At 31.3% G+C, this 9,436-nt stretch overlaps 1 long non-coding RNA gene across 1 annotated transcript; it reads right to left on the reverse strand.

The window, feature by feature from the left end:
- Nucleotides 1-1,026: 1,026 nt before the first annotated feature.
- On the reverse strand, nucleotides 1,027-1,576 carry LOC123314281. The gene is made up of 2 exons (XR_006537791.1): nucleotides 1,169-1,576; nucleotides 1,027-1,110 (listed from the first exon to the last, which is right to left on the reverse strand). It is a non-coding gene; the product is annotated as an uncharacterized LOC123314281 (long non-coding RNA).
- Nucleotides 1,577-9,436: the final 7,860 nt, after the last annotated feature.

Here is a 9,436-nt window from a genome sequence, read left to right on the forward strand (position 1 = left end):
TCATGCAAAACACTCTGTTTGTAGTTTTTTTCGTCATAATTTTGAATCTTTCAGGTATCTGCATTGATTTTCTCAAAATCAATGAAACTTTGGTATGCCTTATCAGTGGATTATTTTTAATGAATAATTGTTTGGTGGTGAAATGCCTCTGGAAAAAACAGAGCTGCATATTGACTTTTGCTTCACATTAATTAATGGGATGAATATGTTCGCCAATCAAATGTGGAAATCTAAAAATGGAATTGGAAATGTTTTCTTTGGTTTTTTTTTTCTTTCTTTGTTTTCATCCACACAACTAGTTGTCCATAGAAAAATAGATTAATTCTGAACATCAAGTTTTAATTTTTAGTTGTTTTTCCATCCATATTTGGGTATTATCAATTTTGAAACCGAATATAGTATAATTGTTGAACACATTCAACAGAAGATTCTTTGAAAAAAAAAATCAATCAAGCATTTTTAAATACATTTTCATGAAGTGCTCTATTCCTTAGAGGCGTCTGACCAAAACAATTATTTCTAGAACATGATCAACAGGTGGGCAACCCAAAAATTAATTCATTTTAAGACAATAGTAGTGTAGAAAAAAAAGTTAAAATTATGATTAATATTTTATATTATATTATATTTACATACACGGTGTTTTTATTAGTTTGAAGTCAAGTAAAGCCTCACTGAGCAGGGTTCAGATTTTTGTCGAATTTTAATGCTCTGTTTCAATGAAATTAACAACTCAAGGCTAAATATAAATTTTCAGTCGACTTGATCGAGAATTTCAGGAGTTATAAACAAACGGAAATTCGAGAAATTTCAAAAAACCCCGAAGAAACCTATATATAGGGTGCCCCGAAACTATCGAAACAATTATATATATATATATATATATATATATATATATATATATATATATATATATATATATATATATATATATATATATATATATATATATATATATATATATATATATATATATATATATATATATGTTGAGTTTGAATTGATTGGGCATCTAGGTCTTCAAAAAAGTTGTAAACAATTTTATTTTGTGTAGTATAAACGTTTCGGCCCATTCGCCTTCTTCAGTATACATAAATCATAAATCGACATCTAAAAAGTAACATATATAATATAAAAATAGAATAATATAGTCATTAAAATATCTCACTGTTCATTTTTGCTCTTTTCTGGTCGGTATTGTTGTGTTATTTATGTTAATGTCATATATGTCAATGTCAGGGGTCAATGGAATGTTGGTTGTCTTGTCTTCTTCTTTCTATCGGTGGTCTTCTCAGTATTGGCATGTATATTTGACTGAGCTTTTTCGTGTCTTGTTTTTCGTTCACTACATTTTCATTGTTTACTTGTATGTGAATCATTTCCAATATTTCCCTTCGTCGTTGTTGGGGTTCTATTCCTAAAATTTTCGTGTCATCGTAATTAAAATCATGTTTTTGATTTTTTTTATGTTTATTAAGTGCTGTAGTTGCGTTTTTTGCATATTTATGTGCGTTTAGTCTGTCTTTTAGTCTTTGTGAAGTCTGTCCTATGTATTGTTTGTCACAGTCCTTGCAGGGTATACTTTATATGACCTGTGATTTTTTTGTCTTGGTTGTTGGTGCTTTCAACTTACTAAAGATGTTTCCCACTTGATTGTATGGTCTATGTACTACTTCTCGGTTGTAAGGTTTCAATATATTACTTATTTTCTTTGACAGCCCTTGTATGTATGGTAATTGTATTCCATGTATATATATATATATATATATATATATATATATATATATATATATATATATATATATATATATATATATATATATATATATATATATATATATATATATATATATATATATATATATATATATATATATATATATATATATATATATATATATATATATATATATATATATATATATATATATATATATATATATATATATATATATATATAGTTGAAGTTATAGGATACTAGTCGTTTGTGAAATTATTGATTTAAATTAAGGGTGTTTCGACTATTTTTCAGGGCAAAATTCCAATGAGAGTCAAATTATATTAAAGCTCTATATTTCGTCAACTATCGTTGACTTCTTCAGGAGCAACTGGAAAATACAAAGATCTCATAACAAAAGTTCAAATTCTCTTAGGCTAAAACTTACAATACCATGACAATAAATATGGTAGCTTCAGAAAAAACAAGACCATGTAGAGGGTAATCAAAAAAGTACGTCAATTTCAGTTGAATTATTCAGGAAAAAATTGGTTTTACAAATGACAGATTTCAGAAAATTCGATAAATTGGCATGGACAAACAAATGTGCCATGATGTTCACAGAAGGGCAAAAAAAATTGAGAAAATCTTTTCTTATTTTATACAATTTGGATTAGAAATGTCTCTTATTTATAAGTACCTGCAAATAAGGTTACAAATTAGGAGATATTAGGAGAATACCTATTTTTTTTTTATCACAGTTCAGTAAGAAACTATAGATGTTACTAAGATTATTCGTATCCGTTTTCTTATTCATCGTTGAATTTTTATTTTCATTTATATAACACATTTCTAAAAAAGTTCTTTTTTGGTATTCTTGTTCGTGATCTAAGACTTGTATATTATCGTAATCTACAGCATGTCCTGTGTTATTAATATGTGAAGCTAAAGCACATCTTTCAGGTCTCAGAACAGAATCACTTTTGTGTAACGCCATTCTCCTATCAAGACCTTGTGATGTTTGCAATTTATCTTATAAATAACATTTTTTATTTTTGAAATATTCAATTTATCCTTTGTGCTTTTATAAAGGGACCTAGCAACAACCATGTTATATCTACTGATTTTTATGTTGATAAATTTCTTAAAAAGCTTCGTTAATTCGAATGTGACTTCCTTAATGTAGGGCAGTTTTGCAAAACAGACTCGGTTTTCTTCATTATTCACTTCATTTAAAGCTTGGGTTGGTTCTGGTAGTCTTGGAGCATTGTATATTAATTTTTTAAGAAATATGTTTGAATATCCATTATCCCTCATCAGCCTAAATAGCCTTCTCAGTGCCGCTTGTCTTAGAGTATGATGAGTGATATCCTCTATTCTTCTTTTTAATCCCAAAATTATATTTGTTTTTATTTTGATATCATGGTAAGAATCTATATTTATATATCTCCCAGAACTACTGGGTTTTTTGTACCAATCTAAAATAATCCTGTTATCCTCAGTCCTATATAGCTTCGTGTCTAGAAAAGGTACAGATTTGTTATTCTCCCTTTCTATTGTAAATTTAATGTGATCATCGAAACTGTTGAAAACGATTAGTATCTCCTCTTCTCTATCTTCAGGTATAGATAAAATTAGATCATCAACATACTGATATATAAATGATGGAGTAAAAGAAAGTCTCTCTAAAGATGATTTTATAAGCGTTGACATCACCATATCAGCTAAAATAGGACTCAAGCAACTGCCCATGGGACATCCAAATTTTTGTTTATAGAAAGAACCATTATATAGGAAATAATTAGAATGAAAAATGTATTCAACGATCTGAATGAAATGCTCTTTATGAATCTCTGTGTGTGGCATTATCAACTCCCAATTTTCATCAATAATGTATATTGTTAATTCTAAGGAGATGTTTGTAAATAATGATATTACATCAAGGGACACAATCTCATGTTCAGGAGGCAGAAGAAATCCATTCATTTTGATAGCAAATTCTTTTGAATTTAGTATCTGAAACTCATTGTATTGGTGAAAAGAGGCTTGAAGTATGTTGGCAATGAATTTACTAAGATTAGATGTGGGCGAGCCAATAGTACATACTATAGGTCTCATAGGAACTCCTTCTTTGTGGATCTTAGGAAGCCCATAGAATCTTGGAGGATGTGAACCATAACACATGAGCTTTTTGGAGATGACCCCATCAATATATTGTTTTTCTTTCATGAATTTCACCCATTTATTATTTTCTGTTTCAAATCTAGATGTAGGATCTCTCGTCAATTTTTCATAAACGTTTCCATCATTAACCAAAATATTACACTTAGTGAAATAGTCATTTTTATTCATTATTACTGTTACGTTGCCCTTGTCTGAATTCATTACTAAGAGGTCATCATTTTGTTTTAAGAATTTTTTGGTTTTAATGAATAGCTTGTTGATAAAATTTGATTGTATATTATTTTTAAAATGAAAATTGGTGATTATATTGGTGGCCTGTGCTCTTACAATATCTTTGAATTCATCACTAATACCATGAATAATGTATTCAGTGTCAGCTAGAAGTTTCTTTAAAGAAATTTGATGGTTATTTGGGGCAATAGAGAATTTAGGACCCAAAGATAGCATACTCTTTATATCTTCAGGAATTAGTGAGTTATTTGAGAGATTCACTACCCAGGATTGTTTAGTCTTGATCTTTTTTAAATAAGATAGTTTAAGATCATCTGTCTTTTTGAGATGTTTGACCCTAGTTTTATGGAACTGCTTGTTATATGATTGCACTTGGTGAAAATGGAAGTCATTAAAGATGTTCAAAGGCAATCGACCACGTGCCAATTCAATTGAATTATCAATATTTCTTTAAAGTTGTCTGATTCTGATCTCTGTCGACTTAATTTCTAATGATAAAATGTTGGATTTAAACCTATTGTTGAATTTTTCGATATCTTTAGCTGCTCCTACATACGAATCAAGTAGGTTATAGATGCATTTGGATCCATTCGAAATGTGTCTTGGGGTGATACCATTATTCTTACAATTTAGAAGAAAAATTCGTCTGTTTCTGAAGCTTGCCAGTTTGGTGTTACACATAGCCCAACTCTTGAGGTGTTGTAGAGTTTCAGCGCCATAAATCGCTGAGATCTCACGATAAAAACCCATTATCGATAAATTGAAGTTATAGTGAAATTATTGATTTAAATTAAGGGTGTTTCGACTATTTTTCAGGGCAAAATTCCAATGAGAGTCAAATTATATTAAAGCTCTATATTTCGTCAACTATCGTTGACTTCTTCAGGAGCAACTGGAAAATACAAAGATCTCATAACAAAAGTTCAAATTCTCTTAGGCTAAAACTTACAATACCATGACAATAAATATGGTAGCTTCAGAAAAAACAAGACCATGTAGAGGGTAATCAAAAAAGTACGTCAATTTCAGTTGAATTATTCAGGAAAAAATTGGTTTTACAAATGACAGATTTCAGAAAATTCTATAAATTGGCATGGACAAACAAATGTGCCATGATGTTCACAGAAGGGCAAAAAAAATTGAGAAAATCTTTTCTTATTTTATACAATTTGGATTAGAAATGTCTCTTATTTATAAGTACCTGCAAATAAGGTTACAAATTAGGAGATATTAGGAGAATACCTATTTTTTTTTATTACAGGTCAGTAAGAAACTATAGATGTTACTAAGATATATATATATATATATAGTATAACGTTTGTTTTTTACCTAGTATTTTATATGTATCATTCATTCATTATGTTGGGTATCTAGGTTAGGATAACTTTTGTATTGTTCATTTATTTCGTATAAACGTTTCGGCGTATGCCTTCTTCAGTATACATTACATTTTATGTTTTCATCATCCTTTTGGTTTCGTCTGTCAGACGAAATTTTATGGTAGGCCATAAAACCTAGCTGGAACACCATTCCGTCTTCGATGGAAAGTTTTTTTGCCAGATATTCGGATCACCCATGGGGATGAAATTGAGTCCCATTATTGCGAGAATGGTGATGGACTACCTGCTTGATGCTGTAATAGCTTTGATACCATTTTTGATCCCTATCATAAAAAAATATGTTGATGACATATTTTGTGCGGTTCCTGCTGATCAGATCCAGTTCGTCCTTGATAGTTTTAACAGTTTCAATCAGCATATTAAGTTCACAATAGAGGAGGAAACAAACAATTCTGTTCCCTTTCTTGACACAAGAGTGATAAGAACAAGTGATAATAAATTAAAGATTGATTGGTTCAGAAAGAGCAGTAGCTCTGGTAGATATATCAACTTCTTATCAAGTCATCCTCTGAAACAAAAGATTAATCTGATTATTGGTATGAAAGAGAGAATCAGTAGAATTTCTCATCCAACTCTCCTAATGAAGAATTTGAAAATCTTTTATGATTTAATTGTAAAGAACGGATATCCTAGAGCAATGTGCAGCAAATTAATTTTTAATACATCTGCACGATTGCAATCGGGTGATATGTCACAAAGTTTGGGTGATGCAAGAGGTGGTGGAAACGGATCTCAACTCGAAGTCTCAACACCAATTACTTATGCATCTTTACCAGCTATACCTGATGTTACTCATAAGTTGATCAATCTGTTAAAGGAACCTAGTTTAAAAATAGCAGTAAAGAATCAATTTAGTATAGCCGGTCTTTATTCTACTGTTAAGGATAGGATTGATAAAATGAAGATGAGGGGAGTTGTGTATCATGTTCCATGCTTGTCATGTAATTTAGGCTACATAGGCCAAACCTCCCAACAAGTTAAGAAGAGACTTACTCAACACAAAAGCGACATAAAAAATCCCAAAAAAATTTGTGCTCTTGCTGAGCACTGTAGAAAAACCAAACATGTAATGGATTATAACTCGACTAAGATATTGGAGTTCGAAAGGAATTTAAACAAGCGATCGTTCTTAGAAATGTTTCATATTAAAGGAACCAAAAATGTGATGAATTCTAGAAAGGACATTGAAAATATCAGTAATATATATTCCTTTTTATTTACATACAGACATAATAATGTTGTCCGAGATGTGTCAGTTGATTCTGGTTGATATACAAAGAAAAAGAATTATTCATGTATTGTATCATGTGTTCTGTGATGTAACCTCAATTGTATTGTTTCCGCCAACGTTGCATATGTGCAATTTTCGTACTTCTTTCTGAAATTTAAGAAATTTGAATTTAGAATATACTGACTTTTGGTGCCTAACAATTCTATTCATATGGCTTTTCACCTGTTGTGATATATGTTGCCTTCTGCTGACTACTTGTTGACTTGTTTTGATGCTAGAAATAATTTTAACCTCGACTATTCAGTAAGTCTCATGTTGATGTGTTATACATTGTATTATAACATATTATTATTACCTTGTAGAGTCCTGAAGAAGGCTCAGACATGAGCCGAAACGTCGACGATGAATAAATGAGTTTCACATAATTGCAGTCCTTTCTCATCCAATAACCCGTTATTGATATAGATTCATAATAAGAGTTGGAGTTACCGATTTGTGTATGATACAGCATGGGGTTTTATGCAGACATACAACACCTTTATGGAATTGAAACATCCAGAGGTCTGAAGACATGGGCGAATTGTAACATCAAACTGGCATCATTGAGGAATAGAAGAGTTTTCTTGTTGGAGTGTAAGAGGCAAGGCGTAAGACCTAAACATATAGCGAACAATTTGAACTATCTTTTTGCATCAGTAACTGATGGTGTAACTTCACGTTTTGCAGAAAATATGAGAGTGAAAGTGATTCATCAGACCTTATGTTTGGAAATTAGAATGACTGTTAAGATAATAACTAAATTAGAGTCAGAAGTGTCGGTTCAGTGGAGTAAACTTGAAAGTTCCCTTCCGGGTCATGTTTTATCAGAGTTCAGGAGAAGACAAACAATAAGATATAATGATAGATTTCACAAGATAAGATCTGGAAATTTAAAGAAAATTGATTTTTTAAAAGACGAACAATTAGATAAGGTATGCCAGCAATCTGGTTGGTTTAAAAATGTGAGTTCCTTTCAGATTCCTAAAAGAGTTGAAAGATTTCTTTCTTTGGGCAATAAATTTTGTATAGACGTTCCTAGGGGCGAAGTGTCCCTTCAAAAGCTCTTTGCTGACGTTGAATATGTCATTCATTTAAAAAAAGACTTTAATGAGGACGACAGAAATATTACTAGATCTCTAACAACTAATGTGATAACCAATTATCTCAGGAGTTCTCCTGTCATAAGGAATGTTTTCCAGAGAGAATACTATCATTGCAGGAGCTTTCTGAGGAGTCACCCTGATCTTTTAATACTACAATCAGACAAGGGTAATGTCACAGTCGCAATTGGGAGAGATCAATATTTACGTTTGGCCTATGATGTGCTGGATGATAATCGGTATTATAGACTACTTCAAAGAGATCCTACTTCATCGTTTCAAACTAAGGCTAATGCGATAGTGAAAAATTTAGTAGATAAGAAGTATATTTCAAAGGAACAAGGTAAGATTTTACATGAGTATAATGGTGTTCCAGCTAGGTTTTATGGCCTACCGAAGGTCCACAAACCTGTCCTTACTTTGCGTCCGATTGTGTCATGTATAGATACCCCTACTTCTCATCTTTCAGAGTTTGTAACATCAGTGTTGACCAATTCAGTGGATAATTCTAATAATAGATATTATGTTAGAGACAGTTTTGAGTTTTCTGCCATGTTTAATGATTTCCAATTACCACCGAACTACAAGTTAATCAGTTTGGATGTTGTATCCTTATATAGCAACATTCCTCTTGACTTGGTAATAACTGTCATAGAACATAATTGGGATTCAATATCAGCACATACAGATATAAGAATGGGCGAATTCATAAATATCCTGAAGTTTCTTTTTGAGTCCAATTATTTCGTCTTCGATGGAAAGTTTTTTTGCCAGATATTCGGATCACCCATGGGGATGAAATTGAGTCCCATTATTGCGAGAATGGTGATGGACTACCTGCTTGATGCTGTAATAGCTTTGATACCATTTTTGATCCCTATCATAAAAAAATATGTTGATGACATATTTTGTGCGGTTCCTGCTGATCAGATCCAGTTCGTCCTTAATAGTTTTAACAGTTTCAATCAGCATATTAAGTTCACAATAGAGGAGGAAACAAACAATTCTGTTCCCTTTCTTGACACAAGAGTGATAAGAACAAGTGATAATAAATTAAAGATTGATTGGTTCAGAAAGAGCAGTAGCTCTGGTAGATATATCAACTTCTTATCAAGTCATCCTCTGAAACAAAAGATTAATCTGATTATTGGTATGAAAGAGAGAATCAGTAGAATTTCTCATCCAACTCTCCTAATGAAGAATTTGAAAATCTTTTATGATTTAATTGTAAAGAACGGATATCCTAGAGCAATGTGCAGCAAATTAATTTTTAATACATCTGCACGATTGCAATCGGGTGATATGTCACAAAGTTTGGGTGATGCAAGAGGTGGTGGAAACGGATCTCAACTCGAAGTCTCAACACCAATTACTTATGCATCTTTACCAGCTATACCTGATGTTACTCATAAGTTGATCAATCTGTTAAAGGAACCTAGTTTAAAAATAGCAGTAAAGAATCAATTTAGTATAGCCGGTCTTTATTCTACTGTTAAGGATAGGATTGATAAAATGAAGATGAGGGGAGTTGTGT

Source organism: Coccinella septempunctata, chromosome 5 (assembly GCF_907165205.1).
Source record: "Coccinella septempunctata chromosome 5, icCocSept1.1, whole genome shotgun sequence".
In the NCBI taxonomy this organism is placed as follows: Eukaryota; Metazoa; Arthropoda; class Insecta; order Coleoptera; family Coccinellidae; genus Coccinella; species Coccinella septempunctata.